Below are 22,187 nucleotides of genomic sequence, written 5' to 3'. Positions count from 1 at the left end.
TTAATAAGCTATGGCAACATTAGAGGAACGCTGAAATTAGATGCTGTTCCCCTACCTTGATCAATCTATTTTTGTAAAAGGAATATTTATTGGGTTATTTTGAATGCACCGTTTTTTACGTGTTGCTAACCGTTTTAGAGTACCTTCGAGGCCATGACTAGGGCCTTTGTCATGGGCGGTAGCAAAATAGTGCCATTCAGCAATACCCCAAAACCTGCTTTATTATTATTATTATTATTATTATTATTATTATTATTATTATTATTATTATTATTATTATTATTATTATTATTATTATAGTTTATTATTGACACTTTGCCATAATTTGGCAAATCTGATTTATGGTTTAAAAGATTGAGCATATTAAATCAATTTTTATATTGTGAGCCAGCTCCATTTGATTAAATGATGATTTTGGTCAAGGTACATTTAATAAAAAAAAATCCTTATACGTGAGGACAGCAGCCGTATTGTGTTCCAAGAATCTAAGAATTAAAGAAGAAAAAAAAACTGTAGTTCGGATGGTGTCAAAATCATCGCAACTAAATTTGGGAAATTAGCCACTTTGCAGCAGATCAAACTTTGTTATTTTCTTAAATTTTTGGTGGAGTATGAAAAGGATTTCTGGAAGGTATCCAGAAATCCTTTTCATACTTCACTAGAGTACAACGTATAAACAATTTTTTTTCATATGTTTTACTCAATAATGTATCGTGCACTTATTGTTCAGTGTTACTAACAAGATTTCATTTTCCTGCTCGCTTCGTCGGATTCCAATTCTGCCCTTAACTGTGTGTCGTTATTACTCTATCCTATGGGTTAGCACAGAAATTCACTTCATTATTTTTTTTGAGCAGATACACATTCGCGATTAAACTCCAGATTCCTACAGTGTTATACAGTTATTTTTTGCCCAATTTGATAAAGATTATTTATGATGAAATATTATTTCAATAAATGACCAGGTAGCAGTTATTGATCAGCTCGCCTGTGTGCTTCTAGCAGATGCGGCGAATGAAGCTGATGTAGGTAATCTCGAAAACACTAAACTTTAAAATTCGATATCTCTGGAATGAAACATATTCATTTCTGTCGATAAGTGATTCTTATGTAAAATTGGCCGGGTAACACGATGGTGAGGTCAAATCAAAAAAATAAGTTGGGGTGTTTTGAGATACGGCCGTTTAAAGTTTTCAATTGCGCAATACAGGTAGAAAAAATAAATTAATCAAAATTTTGATCACGGAAATGGATTCTACGTCCAATTTCCTTCAAAATTGAGTCTAAGACCGACCTTCTGAGATTTGTGGTTCCTGAGCTATCGCCGTTTGAAACTAGGAGGTTTGGTCAAAAATCGCCAAAAAGTCAATTTTTTGGGGAGGTACAAAAATGGAGGGGATGGTCCGATTTGGATGAAATTCGGGATTCTTGCATGCTTTGATAGTATCAACAGCTCTGCCAAATTTGAGCAGGATCGGAGAGGGTAATTTTCAAATGCTGTTCCGCTTCAGATGGAATGACCCGTATGCTAAGTACGATTAAAAACGTAAGAAAATGTATTTTAATTAGTTTTCAGTTGATTTTTCATAATTTTTTTGAAGTTTTGCGTTTTGTAAATATTCAAACAACTGTAACTTTTGAGTGAATTTTCTGATCAATTTGGTGTCTTCGGCAAAGTTGTAGGTATTGTTGAGAACTTTTGAGAAAAAATAGGTCCACGGAAAAAAATGCAGATTTTTTAATCAACTTTTTTTCACTAAAAATCAATTTCCCAAAATACGTATTTTTTTGATTTTTGAGATTTTTTTATATGTTTTAGGGGACAAAAAACCGCAACTTTTGAGCCATAGAGAAACATGGTCAAAAAATCTGCCGCCGAGTTGTGAATTTTTGAAAAAAATAGTGATTTTGGGAAAAAAATTAAGTTTTATGCAAAAACAAATTTGACATCATTTTTAATGAAAAAATGAATTTACAATCGAAAAGTACTTTACCGATTTTTTGATAAAGGGCTCCGTATTCAAGATATAGCCACCGAAAGTTCGATTTTAGCGAAATAATTGCAGTTTTTCGATTTTTAAAAATAGCGACCATGAGTGACAATTTCTTAAAAATTTGCTATAAAATTGTCTAGGAGACACTGAAGATTGGACCCCGGGTTGCTGAGATAGAGATGTATTGGAAATCGGACCATTAGTTGCTGAGATATCGTCAGTAGAAAATGGTGGGTTGTTTTGGTGAGATTTGGAAAACTTTAATTTTCGTGTTTCGTTTTCTTAAAGCGGCTCTATTTTAGCAACCCGAGGTCCAATTTTCAATGTCTCTTAGACAATTTTAAAGCGAATTTTCTGAACTTAAAACAAAAATTATGGTCACTTATGGTCACTATTTTAAAATATCTGCATATCTAAAAACTGCAAATATTTCGCTAAAATCGAACTTTCGGTGGCTATATCTTGAATACGGAGCCCTTTATCAAAAAATCGGTAAAGTACTTTTCGATTGCAAATTCAATTTTGCATTAACAAATAATGTCAAATTTGTTTTGCATGAAATTTCGTTTTTTTCTAAAAATCACTATTTTTTCAAAAATTCATAACTCGGCGGCTGATTTTTGAACATGTTTCTCTATTGCTCAAAAGTTGCGGGTTTTTGTCCCCTAAAACATATAAAAAATCTCAAAAATAAAAAAATACGTATTTTGGGAAATTGAGTTTTAGTGCTAAAAAAATTGAGAAAAAATATGCAATTTTTTTCCGTGTACCTATTTTTTTCTCAAAAGTCCTCAACACTACCTACAACTTTGCCGAAGACACCAAATTGATCCGAAAATTCACTCAAAAGTTACAGTTGTTTGAATATTTACATACCATTTTTGTATGGACAGCAGTCAAAATTGTATGGAGACTTGTATGGGTGAACCAATGACGCAAAATAGCTTATTTGGTCATAGGGAAGGCCCCCACAAAGCCAAATAAAAAAATACAAAAAAAATCCATTTCCGGTTTTGATAGAGAATTGCTCAATTGCAGCTAAACAACCTTAAACATCAGTGCCAATTTTGGGCGGAATTGGTTAAGATTAATCCATTGATACCCAACCCTGAAGTTGGCACAAAAATAACTGTTGTTAATCGCTTATGACTTTTCAGAATCGAGTTTTACGGAAATTAAATTTTCTACAAAGTTGTAGAGAATTACATTTCCAATGAGAATCTAATATTCGTATGGAATTAGCACACGTTGTAGACAAAACCGTTAGAAAATTGGGGTTTTCATACATTGTTTCGTTTTTTCCCATATAAACATCACCATCGAGTATCACAGGGTAAATGTAAACCGATTTTGCTCATATTTTACCCAGACTCCTAAAATAGCTCAGCAAACAATAATCACGTTGTGGAGCGAGAGTTTAAAAAAGTTCCATATTCTGGGCACCATTATGGTCATTTGGCTTATTGTTGCTTGCCCATATATTCAGGTCAGCTAAAAAACATTTTGAAAAGCTAGAACCAATTATAAGACGTCGCTTAAATAAATAGAAGCATTAACCAAAATAAAAGCATACCAAATTAATCACAAAACAAAACTCTGCTCCAAGATTGAGTTATGCAGCAGTTGGAATCCCAGAAGTTTCCCCAACTCTCCGTGGGGCTTGTCATGCCAAAGTGGGCGTGATGAGGCCGCGTCCACTAGCAGCAATTGATTAATATTTTAATACGTTTTTGTATTATTGCTCGCTTCCATATTCATGACCGAGAGGCGGCGCAAAACACGACTCCCCACAGCCGGACTAGACTTGCTGGCACTCACTGAGCAGCTGGAAATCTTGCAGTCTTGCAGCATCAGTGCCCTGCCGTCGTCGAGCCAAATTGAATTTTTAATTTGTTGGTGAGCCAAAGTGGGGCAGAAGCTCGAGTGCATCTGGAGCTTTGCTCTTGGGAAACTGAGAGCACGAGAGCAAAGTGCCTGATGCCAAACAAGGTGCCAGGAGAAAGTTCATTAGGGCAGTAATTTGGACAAGATGGGTTTTTTAAGATTGTTCTGTTTTCCATGGTTTGTTCTGATATTATATTGTTGTTCATGAAATGCTTGATGAATTGCCATAAATGAATTTGTATATTACATTCCCAAGATCTCTAAATTGCAATGCAATGACCTTCAACCGTAATCCTATGATTTCAGCATAAAACACAGCCTCACTTACCAAGTAAAACTTTAACTATCTGGCACGATTCCAACGCATGTCCTTGTTGTAGCTCGGCACTTTTATACGCTTGGGTTCAATGACCATAAAATGGAACAATTTTGCAAACGCTGCTGGTTGAGGTAATAATTCTCTCGAGTAAAAATAATTCCGCCAATTCAGGAAACTTACCTCATCAACGGCAATAAAATATCTTCATTGTCAAAAAAAAACGAAATAAAAAAGTGCACTTTGAAACGAGTGCCCTCTAACCATTTTACGGGCACTTAAATGAGGCCGCATTAAGGGGTCATTTTATAGTTTTTCATCAGCGAGATTAAGGATTTTTGTGACAAACTCAAGACGCAAGAAGTGAAATCCAAAAATCGATTCTATTATGGGTGCGTGGCAAAAATACGTCCCTTTATTCTTTTGTGATTTTTTTTTGCTCAGAAAAAATGCCAATTTTTCCTCAAGTTATCCCCCACTCAGCTAGGGCAGAGGAAATTTGAAGCGTCAATCTAGGCGTAAAATATGGAAATTACAGCCAGATGGGATCATCCCGGATAAGAATGCGATTTAATATTGTGACTTGAGAGCAGCACTAAAAAGAACCGAGCTAGAGAAAACCTGAAGTTGTTTCTTTGTCGTTCGGATGCCTTATGTCATGTTACTGTCGAATTACGCGCGTTTTATGAATTTTAACATGGGTAAACTTTCTGAACTTTTTCTAATGTACGATAGAACGGATTTTTTTTCCATATATTTTGTTCTATTTACTGCCGTTCTAAGCATAGTTGTCCCATGTCATTTATTGACGATTTTGACCTTTTGACATTTTATAAGTTTAGTTTGTCGTATACTTTTCAAAAAACCCATAAAATCTAGTACTTTGCTTGGAAACTCATCAAAAACAACACCAAGGCTGTTTGTCCTATCGTTACACTTCTACGCATAATTGTCCCACCAATTATTTTCTATCGCGGAATCATTATTTATAACTGCTTCGTACAACTTGTCTCGTTTACATACTGTATAGCAAGAGGATCATAAATAAGAATGATAAACTACTAACTGGGGTGATTGGGGACACATAGGACGAACAAGAACCCACGGGACTTTTTTGTAACTTTTATTATTAACAGCATTTTTTTAACCAGTACACTTTTCTAAAAGGTCACACAATTTTGATCAAAACTGTATATCAACTCAAAAAAGACGAAAATGCATATGGGACATTTATGCGATCATGGGCAGTACAGGTGTTGAATGTTTGATTTTAAAAATGTGTATTGCTAAAATTACAAAAATAAACCGATTTTTTTCGACACTTTTCAATAATCTTTATCCAAAATCTGGCTTAGAAGTCAGCTTGCGTTCTATTTTTTTTAAATTGAATGCTTCAGCATAAAAAATAATATGAAAAAAATAGTTTGGCAGAGAAATTTCAAAAGCATTTCAAGAAGAAGTTTTAAAGCATATTTAGAAACAGTTCAATTAAAGATAACAGTAATTTACGAAAATGTTACTCATTAGGAATAAAGTCGTGCCACGGTTATGTACCGCATATGGGGGATGCAAAACCGAAACGTGCATAACTGAAGCACTAAGCTTATGGGATTTTGGCTATCTGGGAGACATTGGCTATAATTGTATGAAAAATCATGCAAACATAAAAAAATTAGTGTTTGGAATCGGGATGATGTCATCTATCCATTAAAATTATAATTTCATGAAAATTTTCACAAAAATACGTATATTTCCTGTATTTTGAAAATGCATTTTTTTTTCTCTAAAGAAACCAAAAAAGTATATTGTTATTGCAATATGGGTATCAAATAATCAGATTTTTTTTCATACATTTCGAATGTTAAATCATTATTTTGAAATGCTCAAAATTTTCACAAAACTACGTATGTTCGAAAAAAAAAATACTCAAAATTTCAGTTTTTACAATATGGGTATCAAACGATTGGGATTTTTTATGCATTTCAATTGTAATAAAAAAAAATTTGAGAATACTCATAATTTCCACAAAACTATGTATTTTCAAAAAAACACTCAAAATTTCAGTGTTTACAATATGGGTATCAAACGATCGGGATTTTTTCATACATTTCGAATGAAATAACAACATATTTTAAAAATTCTCAAAAAAAAACATTTCCATTTTTAAAATTTGGGTATCAAAATATTATAGGGATTTTTCATACATTTCGAATGCGATAACAACATTTTTTGAAACTACGAAAAAATACTCAAAAATACAGTTTTTACAACATGGGTTTCAAATGATCGGGATTTTTTCACACATTTCAAAAGTTATAACGCAAACTTTTGAAAATACTCCAAATTTTCACCATACTACGTATTTTTGAAAAAAATACCTAATTTTTTTAGTATTTTCTGAAAATGTTTTTTTCCCAAATGTATGAAAAATCTCGATGATTTGATACCCATATTGCAAACACTGAAATTTTGAGTATTTTTTCGAAAATACGTAGTTTTGTAAAAATTTTGAGTATTTTCAAAAAATATTGTTATTCCATTCGAAATGTATAAAAATCCTGATCGTTTGATACCCATATTGTTAAAAACAGAAATTTTTAGATTTTTTTCGAAAAACGTAGTTTTGTGAAATTTGGGGTGTTTTCAAAAAATGTTGTTATCGCATTCGAATTGTATGAAAAAATCCCGATCGTTTGATACCCATTTTGTAAACACTGATATTTTGAGTATTTTTTTCGAAAATACGTAGTTTTGTGAATATTTTGTCAAAATATGTTGTTATTACATTCGAAATGTATGAAAAATCCCGATTGTTTGATACGCATATTGTAAAACCGGAAATTTTGAGAATTTTTCGAAAATACGTAGTTTGCTGAAAATTTTGAGTATTTCAAAAAATATCGTGATAACATTCAAAATGTATGAAAAATCCTGATCGTTTGATACCCATATTGTAAAAACAGAAATTTTAAGATTTTTTTCGAAAAACGTAGTTTTATGAACATTTTGGGTGTTTTCAAAAAATGTTGTTATCGCATTCGAAATGTATGAAAAAATCCCGATCGTTTGATACCCATTTTGTAAACACTGAAATTTTGAGTATTTTTACGAAAATACTTAGTTTTGTGAAAATTTTGAGTGTTTTCAAAATATGTTGTTATTACATTCGAAATGTATAAAATAATCCTGATCGTTTGATACCCATTTTGTAAAAACTGATATTTTGAGTATTTTTTTCGAAAATGCGTAGTTTTGTGAAAAATTTGAGTGTTTTCAAAATATGTTGTTATTACATTCGAAATGTATGAAAATATCCCGATCGTTTGATACCCATATTGTAAAATCTGAAATTTGGAATATTTTTTCGAAAATAAGTAATTTTGTGAAATTTTTGAGTGTTTTCAAAAAAATGTTTCATTTAAAATACATCGCTTGTGATTTCCATTTTTATATTTTTTACATTTTTGCTCATTTCAAAAGGGCAAACATTAAAAAATTCAAAAACATTTTTTCGAAAAGACCCGAAAATTTCACGAATGTTTCATATTAAAATTGAAAATCAGACCAATTGTTGCTAAGATATCGACATTAGAAAATTGTGGGTTGCATGGGTGAGACTTAAAAAATTTCAGTTTTCCTGTTTCTTTTTCGTTAAGCCGCTGTATCTCAGGAACCAGAGGTCCAATCTTCAATGTCTTAAAGACAATTTTATAACAAATTTTCTGAGCTACTCAAAAAATCTGTAAAGTACTTTTCGATTGCCAGTTCTGTTTTACATAAAAAAATTGGTAAAATTTTTATGTCATGAAATTTAGATTTTTATTGTCCCTTAAAACATATCAAAAAATGTCGAAAATAAAAAAATACGTATTTTGGGAAGTTGAGTTTTTGTAAAGAAGAGTTTATGAAAAAATCGTAATTTTTTCCGTGTACCTATTTTTTCACAATAGTCCTCAACAATACCTACAACTTTGCCGAAAATTCACTCAAAAGTTACAGCTGTTTGAATATTTACGTACCATTTTTGTATGGACAGCTTACAAAATTGTATGGAGACTTGTATGGGTGTACCAATGACACAAAACAGCTTCTTTGGTCACAGGGAAGGCCCTCACAAAGTTTAAGCCAAATCAAAATATATAAAAAATAAAAAAAAAGTTGAAATCGTCCAATTTTGTAGAGAATTGCTAATTTTTTTAAATGTATTTTAACAATGTTGAATCAAATTTAAAATCGAAATTTTATTTACAGAAATTTTAAGAAATGTTTTTTTTTTAATTTTTTTTAACCTGTAGGAAGAATTATCAGAAAATTTCCTATAGTTTTCATATGCATATTTTGTTTTTATTATATTTTAGATAATTTTTAATAAATTTTCAGCCATTGTTTTCAAAAATTTATGTTGATTATTTATGCTCATAATATCTTATTTTCAATTTTAAAATATACAGTAGACTTTCACAGCATCTGGATCGAATCAAATTTTGGTAAATTTCAACAAATGAAAACCAGCACAATATTTTTGTGCAAAAATCAATAATTTATCTGTAATTTAGTTTTTTTATTTTTGAAAAAGTCAGTCTTTTTTTTTTCATATTAAAAGTCATATTTATAGCTTTTCAAAAAGGTTAATGTTTTGAGGAAAAAGTCGTATTTGTGCTATCTTGAACAACGTCTGAACATGTTTGAATTGACAAATGAAAAGTTAGCACATCATCAAAAAAATTATTTTTCATAATCTTCAACAAATTAGTAAAGCAAGTAGTTTTTGTGTCTAAAAGTGTGTATAAAGAAAGAAAAATCATGAATATACCACCAACAAATTCAGCGTGACGATGAAATCCTTTGGAAAAGTCATCTAAAATTGAAAAAGTGCATCGAAGCGAAGTTTTATCAAAATCCAGAAAAAGCACTGACGACGTGAAGAACCAGAGTGAAAAGTTTATCCCCACTGCTGGGAAAGAGGGGAAAAATTCGATTTGAAAATATCAATTGAAGAGAAGACCGCCAGCGATAAGGTGAAGAGGCAAATAGAATTGCATATAAATCAAAAAATAATAATGGAGCGAAATTGATGACCCAAATTGAATTGGAAAGTGAACCTGAGGTGTGCATGTCGTGAGTGAGAGGAGGAAAAATCAACTACCCAAGGATTACAAGTTCATTTATCATAGCGGGAGAAGAGATAGTTGAAGAAGGAAAAAAAACTGCTGACATTCATCCGAGGTCTCCAGAGGCGATCATCATGGATTCGGTCCATCGAAGCTCCATCTGTATTCGGCTTCCCAAACCAAACGACGAGGAGGAAAAATCGAGAGAAAAAGCTATCGCAGCCCATAAAGCAAGTGAAAAATAGAGTGCTGCTATTTTTCTGTCTGTGTGTTTTGGTCCAAAATAACCCGAGGGCCCTGAAAAAAGCAAAAAAGAAAAGAAGAGTCCCATCAGTGCACAAAATCTGTACACGCTCGATTGAGAAGCCGATGTGGTGATTTATGTGAGTGTTTATATGGAGCAATATAACCAGAGAGTCGTCCTTTGAGCAAAAAAAAAAAACGGACCTTTCGAGGGGTCCTATCGAAAAAAAATAGTAGTGATATAAAAGTCGACTGTCTGTCTGCTTGTCTGGCAGCACTGCCCTACTCGTCACCCTCCTCGGTTGATGATGTAATATTGTTTGGTTTGGCAACCCTGCACTCTCGAATGATAATAGTTTATGTGAGCCAGTGAAGAGATCCTCGACGAAAACGGACCAAACCGGAAGAGGAAGCAGTCTGCGGGAGGTCCCAGTCCCCAGGAGCCTTCAAAAGGCAAAAGGTAAGCATCATCAGCAGTCCCCCCCCCCCCTTCTCACCCAGTCATGATTGTCTATACACCCAGGGTGGTGGAATCGTTATTTCTGTTCCGAGTGTGTTGATTGATGGTTTTATGGGTTTTCACGCTTCACGGAAGATTAGATTTGTGCTGGCTTCTGTGCAGTTATAGCCGTGGAGCTTTACCAGAGTATGGACGAGATTGATTCTGATGGGTCTGTGATTGCGCTGGCAAACGACCTGCCATTATTGCTCAAATGGACTCCAATTGACGAATTGAGGCGGGGAATAGAGAGCGAGAGGGAGAAGGATGCATGCCTGGATGGGCAAGGAATGGTTTGACGTGGTGAATTTATTGCGTCGTTTAGCGAATATTTATCGATGTCAACGGATATTGATCCCAAATGTTGTGATTTTTCAGCAGCTACATAAAAACATATTCTGTGTATATTTTTTTGCCAACCAACCAACCAACCAGTTTTTTAATACTATATGTAGAATTCTAGGAGCGAGTAATAGTACTTATTAATGTTAAATTGTATGGAATTAAACCGAACAACAAAACTTCTGCGCAGACTAAACTCGAGGGGAAGTATGAATTTTGGGGTCCCTAGAATCACGTGCATTTTGAATTTTTTCAAAAACAGTTTGTCTGGACCGAATGGTTTTTACCCAAAGTTTGTATGGTGAATTAGTGCGGTTCGGTTCTCCTACATATTGCATGCAATTTTTGGGTTGTATGCAAGAGCCAAGAACCGCCCTAATTCTCCACACTAATTTTGAAGAAAAGCCATTCGGACCAGACAAACTATTTTTGAAAAATTCAAAATGTGCGTGATTCTGGGGACCCCAAACTTTATGCTTCCCCTCGAGTTGAGCCTGCGCAGTCATTTTTGTCATTTCTTGTAGGTCAGTGTTATTATATTAAAAAGTTGAAAAAAAGGAAACACATAAGAAAATCTGAGTACTTTTCAGCCCACAAGTAGACCTTTCTAACTGTTACCTTTTCATTGCCAACTTTGGTCATTTGTTGACAAAAACTAACTTAATCCACCAAAAATCAAAAATGATTTGCATCAGAATTGTTGACTTTTTGTAAAACAACTAAGCAAGATGGGTGAGGAACCAGATTTTAAAAATTCATAAGAGCAATTTTGTCCCAAAACCGGATTTTTTTTATCAGCAATTCCATTTGAAAAGGGCAACTCAAAATTTTTGTGGGGGTTCCTTGGACAAAATAATTAGGCCCGTGGTTTCAAAAGTGGCAATTTTCGTTAAATTTTCGCAAAATCAACATTTTTTTTAAATATACTTCCGCATCATTTCAACCAACTTTAGTTGGCCTTTCATGGAGAAATAATTTGAGGACCGAAAAACAAGCCAAACATTTGAAAAAGTCGTATGAAAACTTAAATTGGCGTTTTGACGGTGAAAGGGCCAATGTTTGAAAATATTTTCATCGGATTTCTTGGAAAATTTTGCGTACAATACTCAAAAATTCCGAGATATGATTTATTGAAAACAAAAACTGGGATTTTCGGCGCGCCGCGCGCAAAGTTTATAAAATGATGAGAACGAAAAAAAAAGTACTACTCACCAAAAATCCGATTACTTTAAAATTCAAGCGATGCCCTATACATAAATGGGTACCAAAAGTGGCGTCTTTTAATTTGGAAAATTTTGGTACTCAAACATGTATAGGTCATCGCTGAAATTTTAAAATTATCGCATATTTAGAGAAAAAAAAGTTTCGTTAATTTTGCGATTTTTCGCGTGGCGCACCAAAAATGTCGATTAAATGTAGGGCTGGATTTTTTTAGAAAGACTATTTATTACCAATCATTTGCGTCCAAGACAACCAAAATCGGTTGAAATGGCGTGAAGTAGAGCGTCCAAGTTCCCGGGGTTACAAATTTTCCGGGAAACGGGAAATTTTCAGCCAATTTCCCAGGAAATCCCGGGAATTCCCAGGAAATTTTAAATTTATTCAACATTGTTATGATCTTGGTTTTAATTAATATTATGCAACAAAATTGTGAATTCTTTTACTTCAAATTGAAATTTCTTTAGTACTAGGTATTCAACCAATTGAATTAATTCTTTTTGCACAAATTCGATTTTCATTTCAGTTGATCATGTTAAACAAAAACGTAAAAAAATCTCAATTTTAATTTGGAGGTAAGGAGTTAATATTGTTTTGATAAAATGACATCAACCTGTTAAAAGCTTACCTAATTGTAATAATTTAATACTCATTAAGCAAGATCTATTCCTAGTTGCTTAAAAAAAAAATTTCAATGATTTTTTTTCCCGGACGCACTAGCGTGAAGTTATCATTTTTTGAAAAATGTGGGTTTTTCAAGAAATATTTTAAGCCCGATCGCACTAGCGTGAAGTTATGATTTTTTGAAAAATGTGGTTTTTGCTAGCCAAGGAACTTCAGGAAATATTTTGAGCCCGATCAGAGAACTTTTTTTGGATTCTACCCTTTTCAAATGGAATTGCTGTTATATTTTATGATTTGGTTCAAACTATGTGGACTCCTCCCCTTCGACCAAAGAAGCCATATTGTGTCATTGGTTCACCCATACAAGACTCCATGCAATTTTGGCAGCTGTCCTTACAAAAATGGTACCATAGTATTTGAAATTTTGTAACAATTGGAGAAATTTTCTGATCGATTTGTTGTTTTCGGAAAAGTTGTAGACTATTTAAAAAATAGGCATACGGAGAAAAAGTTGCCGATTTTCTAATTGACTTTTGTCACTAAAAGTAAATTTCCTAAAATCCATATTTTTTTTAAAACTTTGTGATTTGTTTTAGGAGACAATAACCTGCAACATTCGAGACATAGATAAATATTGACAATTATTTTTGCCACAGATTTATGATTTAAAAAAAATGATTGTTTGAAAAAAAAAAATAGAAATGATTGTTAATATTGTGTTTGACTTCACTTTTTGATGTAAAATCAAATTCACAATTGAAAAGAAATGTACAGTTTTTATGATTAAGTGCTCTGTTTTCAAGATATAGCCACTTAAAGTTTAATTTTAATCAAAGAATTCTTGTTTTTGGTTTTTTATGTTGTGTCCAAGATTGTCCATTCCTGACATTTTTTTTTCAAAAGGATTGGTAAATATCTTATAAAATTACCAACGAGATATTGAAGATTGAACCTCTGATTGTCTAAATACAGTCTAGACTCGATTATCCGAAGTTTCGATTATCCGAATTTCGACTATCCGAATATTTGTATGGGACTACGGATAATCGAATTACGAACAAAAAAAATGTTTTCGTTTTTTTAATTTTCTTACTTTTGACGACAAATTAGAGTTCTGTGACCCCATTTTAGTAAAATTTGAATGGTGTAACGTCATGATTCGAATTCCCGGACGCTTCGAAACCCGGACACTTCATATTGTTTTATCAATTATTTGGATATAAGTTAGCATTATGAATGCCAAAACTGTGTTATTTGATGAATTCCAACATCAACTTGCATTTAAAGTTTGTTTGAACGTTTTAGTTAATGCCAAAACAATTAAATACAACAAAATTATAAGTTTACCAAAAACGCGAAACATTTCACTTGAAATATTTCATAGGCGTTCGAAGCACCGGGAAGCCAAAGCAGAAATTTATGGTTTCAATTTCCTCAAATTCTAGCAAATTTTTATATAAACTATCGATTGTTTTGATGTTAACTGCTTATTTGAGACCTAAAGAATGCCATTCACTAACATTTCAGTCCAAATTCATGCGATTCATAAGTAAAATCGAGTGTCCGGAATTCGAAGCAAAAGTGTCCGGATTTCGAATCAGCTTTTATCAGTGTCCGAAATTCGAAGCACAACAAGTAATTTTAATTTTAAAATTCTGATGAAAAATTGTTATAAAAGACATATTGAGACGCGTTCATTTTTCGAGCTGTCACGTTTTTTCAAAAAATCTCATTCATTGAATAACTATAAATATATATATTTTTTAAGTTCAACCAAATTCATAAGAAAAAATTGTTTGAAAAGCTATAAAATAAAAATGGCTTCAGCAGTGAAAATTTCTCAAGCGTAACAATCCGAGAAGGAGCTTATTCTGGAAGAAATCAGGGCCAAGCGCCTCCGGAAGCTGGAAACCAGTTCGACGGCGACGGCGACAGTCGTTACTGCGGTGAACCAGCTGGATTCTACATCCGGCATCGCAGGAGATTCCATGGAAGTGGAGGGGAAAGGACCAAGTTTTGAAAGTGCTCCTGCAGATATTTTCATGGACGACGTCGGTGGTTTGTGGATGCCGGATGTGGATGGCGTCAACAGAGTCAACTGCTGACCTAACTGGGGGAGGCTACGTGGCCTACGGAAGAGGTTTACATCGGAGTTGGGAGCTGGTTGGATGATCCCAGAATTGAATTTGGTGAGAGCGTTCTAATTTCTTCCTTATTATATTATTGCATTTCAATTTTCTCATTATTTACCAACGCCAACTACTTCATTCGTCTGTGAAGTATCCCATCAAACCCTTTCCCCTTCCAAATCCGGATATCTTGGAGGTCGTCTAAGTTCTTAGGCATCACTATAGGATATCCAATCATCAAATCCCTCCCTACCTCCCCCGTTGATCGTGAGGAGTCGACCAAAAGGACAAATGAATGGTGATGTGTCATTCGGCACATTCCTGACGCATTAATTTTCCTTATCGGCGCCAACCTAGCTATTGCGTGCTTTATGCTCGGCTAGAGTACGGTCAACCAAGCTAAGCTAAGCTAAGCTAAAAATTGTTATAAAAGACATATTGTGCATGCTTTTGCTTTAAACTGACTTAACTGACATCCTGATGATATTTCTACATTTCCAACTTATTACATGATTTTTTGCCAGCTATAACAAAAATGATATGCTACTAAGTGTCCGCCTCAAAAATGAACAAATCCAGAGTTTTTTTTATAAGGTTCTATTAACATATGAAAGACAATAACTTATATGTCCTTTTTAAAAAAATACTCTAAAAATGTATTTTTTCAGTATTTCGTAACCGCCATTTTGACCACCATCTTTACTTAAAAGTAGTTGAGGGGTCGTACTTATGCTTGACAATCGAAAATAAAATAAAGGAAATATTGTTTTTTATTGATTCGATTATCCGAAGTACAATTTTTCTGAGGCCTTCGGAAAATCGAGTCTGGACTGTACAGCAAATAAAAGAAAAAGAAAATTTTATTTCTCATCCAAACATTCCCACCCCAAGTAACATTTTTTCCAGGTGTTCTACAAGAGCTCTTCAAGATAGCTACAGCATAGCAGTTTGGACCGCGGTAGGATAAAATTCTCTTCAAAACTTCTTCAGGAGAGTTACTTTTAGCGTTTCTCTTTGTTTCGTCGTCCGTGTCTGTCGCGGGTGACCATGAACGGCCATGATCGATGACGACCAACTTTTCCGAAACTTTTTTTTCGTAAAATCGCGATAACTCGTGATGTTTATAAGCAAACCCCTTATGTCTGTATATCATTTTTTTTGTAATTGTCTGCTCTACAACTTTGTAGAACATTGTTACACTCTAAAAAATAACCCTGCAAAGTTAGAAAAAAACATGAAATTTTAAAATGAAAAATTTTGTTCTAAATGAAAAAATGACCCTTTTGGGTCAATGTAGATTCGAAAAGTACATTAAATTTCCCATAAAATGACATGTTCCAAAATTTTTTACACTCGAGCAACGGAAAATGGGAGAATTTTTAAAACTTTTTTAGTTTTTTTTTCGATGAAAAATACGTTTTTTTCGGAATTCAGAGTACGCCATCAAATCGGGCGTCTGATTTTACATCAAAGTCCCTTTGACACCAAATTTCTATCTTATCACCGTTTCAGGCTGCAAATGATTGAAAAACACCTCTTTTTTCGTAAGTTCAAAAATGAAAGGGGTCGTACCGCCCCTCCGTCACGAGATATCAAAAACGGACCTCGGATTCGTGATCAGGGACAAAAGTTACCCCTTAGGACAAAGTTTCACGCAAATCGAAGAGGGGTCGGGGCAACTGCTGTGTGAGTTGGCGGAGAATTACCCATTTGTAAAATTTTATGATCTATTGAAAAAAAAAACATTGAAAGTTTTGGAATTAAGATTCACATTTTAGTAGGGCCTAAACAGGGGTGCCAGGTTGCCAGACAAATCTGGCATTGCATTGATTTTGGTTAAAATGAATTCAGTGCAACAACATAGGTAAACATTGCTTTTTTTTAAATTATAAGAATTGAATTGCTCTAAAATTCTGTGTTTTTATTCAGACTGTTTTTCTTTGAAATAAGACAAAAAAATTAAAAAGTATCGGTGGTTAGACTTATAACATTTATTTGAAAGAAAAAATGATAGTTCGTCTTTTGACTTGATTTAACATTGAAAAGCTCCAAAAGTATTTTTTTAATGGTTTTTATAGTTTTGTGGAATGTTTTATTCTGGGGTTTTCCGTCCTAATTTTGTTATCAGGTTCCAATTTGATGATAATAAAACCACCCATTTTTTGAGGAACAAAAAAACAACTTTTTCTATGATGCCTTCCCTACTCGTCTAAAGAGGCACTTTCTAGAGAAATGGTCCTTGAATTGCAATTTGCCAGATCCTTGGCTGCCAAAAAGCACATTCCTGAACTGCACTTGCTCCCATCGCTCTTTCAACCTCTAAATTCGGTTCAATTTACGGTAACTCTGTACTGACTGATTTAAATATTTTTGATGTTTATAAACATAGTTTTTAGCTTTTCTATAATTTAAAGTGATTTTATTTAGGCAATTCAATATCCAGCAACAATTTTTTTTTTCAATAAGCCTCTACCAACCCATATCACTTTCCAACTTAGTGGTGAGGAAAACAGGCAAATAAACAGATTCCGGACGCGAGTTTGTGGCTGGAAAAGCGCATCCGCATTGAAAAGTGAGAAAAAGAGTGAAAATTCCATGTTGGATGGTGGGGGTGTTGTGTGGAACTAATTGAAACCGATTACCGGCTAATTTGTTTTCAATTTGTTGCGGTAAGTGTGAGCAAAAATGTGGAGCATGTGAATTGCACTCGTTTACCTTCAATAGAGGGTAATTCACAGGTGGTGCCAGTGTTGAGCTACTTTTAGAAACTCAACTTATTTTTAGCTGATTAATATTTGTGTGCATAACACAAAAGTGTGCCAAAGTATACCTTGAGGAAATCAAATTTGTCGAAAATTCGTTTTGATTACTGACAAAAAGCCAAAGTCAATAACAATAAACCCATACGAGCCTCACTTCCTAACTTTCTCACTTCATCAGGGAATGTTTTTTGCCACTTTAACCCAAAAAGAGGAGGGATCCTATTATTTCCATGCAGAATCCGCCCCCAAAATCTTCTTCACTGTACGTGTAATCCATGGCTGTGCCCCTTAATTCTCCCGTAATGGGACATAATCTGAGTGCAAAAGACTACCTCAATCCAAAGTGTACGCAACCCCTCCATCTCATCACGAGAAGAAATCCATATTGTGAACGTGCCTAAATTGTGTCCCAGCAGCAGCAGCAGCAGACGCCTTCCCGTATCGATCCCCATTCGTACCAGTTGCGCCACAGCACGCTTGTGTTCCGTTCAATGTCGGAACTTGACTTGATGCGTAATCCCGTAGCGCCCAATCCTAACCCATAACGACGACGACGACGATGGAGGACGGACTAAAAGCAGTGCCCCTTAAATATGTCTAACATTTCGAATCAGGAGGAAACTTTTTCCAGTGACGCGAACAAACACATGTATAAGATTGCGCGTGTGTGTGTATCTGTATGTGTGAAACTTTCCTTTTCCGTTGAACAAAGACCGCTGGCGAAAGACTACCTTTTCATTCCGGCTTAGCACTCGGAAGTTGATCCTTAGCTCAGCCTCCGACTATGTTTACTTGTGTTTGTGGGGGTATGAAAAAGAAGAAACAAACGTTATCACACGCACACTAAACCACCAACACTAGCATATAATCGCACTCAAACATATGAGTGCTCTGTAGTTATGTGTCTGGCCAACGAACGGGACGAGGACCAGTGTGTTCTATTGCTTGCTGATTATGCTGATGAAGGCATTATGGAAGTGAATTGGACAATTTTATTTTCCAGTCGTTTCGTTTTGCCTTCCTCACTGAGGTAAGGCTATAATCCTGCTCTAAAATTGAACTTTTTATTTAAAGCTCGAAAACCCACCTTGATGTATACATATCGACTCAGAATCGAAAACTGAACAAATGTCTGTGTGTATGTGTGTGTGTATGTGTGTGTGTGTATGTGTGTGTGTATGTGACCAATAATGTCACTCAGTTTTCTCAGCACTGGCTGAACCGATTTTGACCAAACCAGTCGCATTCGACTTGGTTTAGGGTCCCATACGATGCTATTGAATTGTTTGAAGTTTCGATAAGTAGTTCAAAAGTTATGTATAAAAATGTGTTTTCGCATTTTTGGATGTTGAATAAATGGCAGTAAACTGAACCAAACATCATCATGTTATACATCGTTAGTTAGGTAATTGAAAGACCTTTCCAACGAGTCCAAAACATTGGTAATCTGGCAACCCTGTCTCGAGTTATAACCACTTAAGTGATTTTTATGTACTTTTTTGTAGCCGGATCTCATTTAAATGTATGTAAACAATGTCCGGATCCTTCATCCGACCCATCGTTGGTTAGGTAATCAAAAGACTTTTCCAACGAATCTAAAACATTGAAGATCTGGCAACCCTGTATCGAGTTCTGATCACTTAAGTGATATTTATGTAATTTTTTTGTAGCCGGATCTCACTTAAATGTATGTAAACAATGTCCGGATCCATCATCCGATCCATCGTTGGTTAGGTAATCAAGAGACCTTTCCAACGAGTCCACAACATTGAAGATCTGGCAACCCTGTCTCGAGTTATGACCACTTAAGTGGTATTCATGTACATTTTTGAAGCCGGATCTCACTTAAATGTATGTAAACTAAGTCCGGATCCATCATCCGACCCGTCGTTGGTTAGGTAATTGAAAGGCCTTTCCAATGAGTCCAAAACATTGAAGATCTGGCAACCCTGTCTCGAGTTATGACCACATAAGTTATACATTGTATTCTTTTTTTCTGGATCTAAAAAAATGATGAAATCACTCATATACCCATTTTTGGTAAAAAGTGAGGAAGGCATCAACCACATAGGTGGATTAAGTTAGTTTTTTCTTACTCCAGTTTGTTTGTTGGGGATGCTGCTGCTGCTGCTGAAGTGCCTTTCCATATTCCGGTAGCACGATATTGTTGTTTCTGGAGATTATTTTCCAATCTTGTTGATACTCAAAAAAAAAATCAAACCATTCACATTAATGACCCCCGGGTCTTTTGTGGTCTCTATTGCAAGTTTCTGCTCGAACCTAGGAGTCCGACGCCTTGAATGGGGAGAGCACCCAAACCTCTTTCTACTCCCAGGAACCTTCCACCCCAGCGTTTGAACTGACGACCTTCAGATTGCGAGTCCAACCGCCGCCAGCGATTCCACCGGAGTAGGCTTGGTTTGGTGTGTTGTTTGTACTTATGGCATGGAGACGACTCCTACACCTGGAATGACTTAACGGCCTAACAACCAAGGCCGGGACCGACATTTTACTTCCTCATCCGATGGAAGGTTGGAGCAGATGGGAATCGAATCCAGATATGATTGTTGATACTCACAATACTAAAAATACTAAAAATACTAAAAATACTAAAAATACTAAAAATACTAAAAATACTAAAAATACTAAAAATACTAAAAATAATAAAAATAATAAAAATACTAAAAATACTAAAAAAACTAAAAATACTAAAAATACTAAAAATACTAAAAATAACTAAAAATACTAAAAATACTAAAAATACTAAAAAAACTAAAAATACTAAAAATACTAAAAATACTAAAAATACTAAAAATACTAAAAATACTAAAATTACTAAAAATACAAAAAATACAAAAAATACTAAAAATACTTAAAATACTAAAAATACTTAAAATACTCAAAATACTCAAAATACTAAAAATACTAAAAATACAAAAAATACAAAAAAAAAACAAAAAAATACAAAAAATACTAAAAATACTTAAAATACTAAAAATACTCAAAATACTCAAAATACTCAAAATACTCAAAATACTCAAAATACTCAAAATACTCAAAATACTCAAAATACTCAAAATACTCAAAATACTCAAAATACTCAAAATACTCAAAATACTCAAAATACTCAAAATACTCAAAATACTCAAAATACTCAAAATACTCAAAATACTCAAAATACTCAAAATACTCAAAATACTCAAAATACTCAAAATACTCAAAATACTCAAAATACTCAAAATACTCAAAATACTCAAAATACTCAAAATACTCAAAATACTCAAAATACTCAAAATACTCAAAATACTCAAAATACTCAAAATACTCAAAATACTCAAAATACTCAAAATACTCAAAATACTAAAAATACTCAAAATACTAAAAATACTCAAAATACTCAAAATACTCAAAATACTCAAAATACTCAAAATACTCAAAATACTTAAAATACTCAAAATACTCAAAATACTCAAAATACTCAAAATACTCAAAATACTCAAAATACTCAAAATACTCAAAATACTCAAAATACTCAAAATACTCAAAATACTCAAAATACTCAAAATACTCAAAACGCTCAAAATACTCAAAATAGTCCAAATACTCAAAATACTCCAAATACTCAAAATACTCAAAATACTCAAAATACTCAAAATACTCAAAATACTCAAAATACTCAAAATACTCAAAATACTCAAAATACTCAAAATACTCAAAATACTCAAAATACTCAAAATACTCAAAATACTCAAAATACTCAAAATGCTCAAAATACTCCAAATACTCAAAATACTCAAAATACTCAAAATACTCAAAATACTCAAAATACTTCAAATACTCAAAATACTCAAAATACTCAAAATACTAAAATACTCAAAATACTCAAAATACTCAAAATACTCAAAATACTCAAAATACTCAAAATACTCAAAATACTCAAAATACTCAAAAAAAAATCAAAATACTCAAAATACTCAAAATACTCAAAATACTCAAAATACTAAAAATACTAAAAATACTAAAAATACTAAAAATACTAAAAATACTAAAAATATTAAAAATACTAAAAATACTAAAAATACTAAAAATACTAAAAATACTAAAAATACTAAAAATACTAAAAATACTGAAAATACTAAAAATACTAAAAATACTAAAAATACTAAAAATACTAAAAATACTAAAAATACTAAAAATACTAAAAATACTAAAAATACTAAAAATACTAAAAATACTAAAAATACTAAAAATACTAAAAATACTTAAAATACTAAAAATACTAAAAATACTCAAAATACTCAAAATACTAAAAATACTCAAAATACTCCAAATACTCAAAATACTCAAAATACTCAAAATACTCAAAATACTCAAAATACTCAAAATACTCAAAATACTTAAAATAATCGAAATACTCAAAATACTCAAAATACTCAAAATACTCAAAATACTCAAAATACTCAAAATACTCAAAATACTCAAAATACTCAAAATACTCAAAATACTCAAAATACTCAAAATACTCAAAATACTCAAAATACTCAAAATACTCAAAATACTCAAAATACTCAAAATACTCAAAATACTCAAAATACTCAAAATACTCAAAATACTCAAAATACTCAAAATACTCAAAATACTCAAAATACTCAAAATACTCAAAATACTCAAAATACTCAAAATACTCAAAATACTCAAAATACTCAAAATACTCAAAATACTCAAAATACTCAAAATACTCAAAATACTCAAAATACTCAAAATACTCAAAATACTCAAAATACTCAAAATACTCAAAATACTCAAAATACTCAAAATACTCAAAATACTCAAAATACTCAAAATACTCAAAATACTCAAAATACTCAAAATACTCAAAATACTCAAAATACTCAAAATACTCAAAATACTCAAAATACTCAAAATACTCAAAATACTCAAAATACTCAAAATACTCAAAATAATCAAAATACTCAAAATACTCAAAATACTCAAAATACTCAAAATACTCAAAATACTCAAAATACTCAAAATACTCAAAATACTCAAAATACTCAAAATACTC

At 32.9% G+C, this 22,187-nt stretch overlaps 1 protein-coding gene across 1 annotated transcript in view; it reads left to right on the top strand.

The window, feature by feature from the left end:
* The window catches only part of LOC6040654, a 110,329-nt gene that overhangs the window by 5,111 nt on the left and 83,031 nt on the right, over positions 1 to 22,187 (top strand). Inside the window, exon 3 of the mRNA XM_038261361.1 lies at positions 8,948 to 10,008. The gene's annotated coding sequence lies outside the window, so the exon portion shown is untranslated. The remainder of the gene's footprint in view (positions 1 to 8,947; positions 10,009 to 22,187) is intronic.

Source organism: Culex quinquefasciatus, chromosome 3, assembly GCF_015732765.1.
Source record: "Culex quinquefasciatus strain JHB chromosome 3, VPISU_Cqui_1.0_pri_paternal, whole genome shotgun sequence".
In the NCBI taxonomy this organism is placed as follows: Eukaryota; Metazoa; Arthropoda; class Insecta; order Diptera; family Culicidae; genus Culex; species Culex quinquefasciatus.
This window is presented reverse-complemented; position numbering and strand designations above follow the sequence as displayed.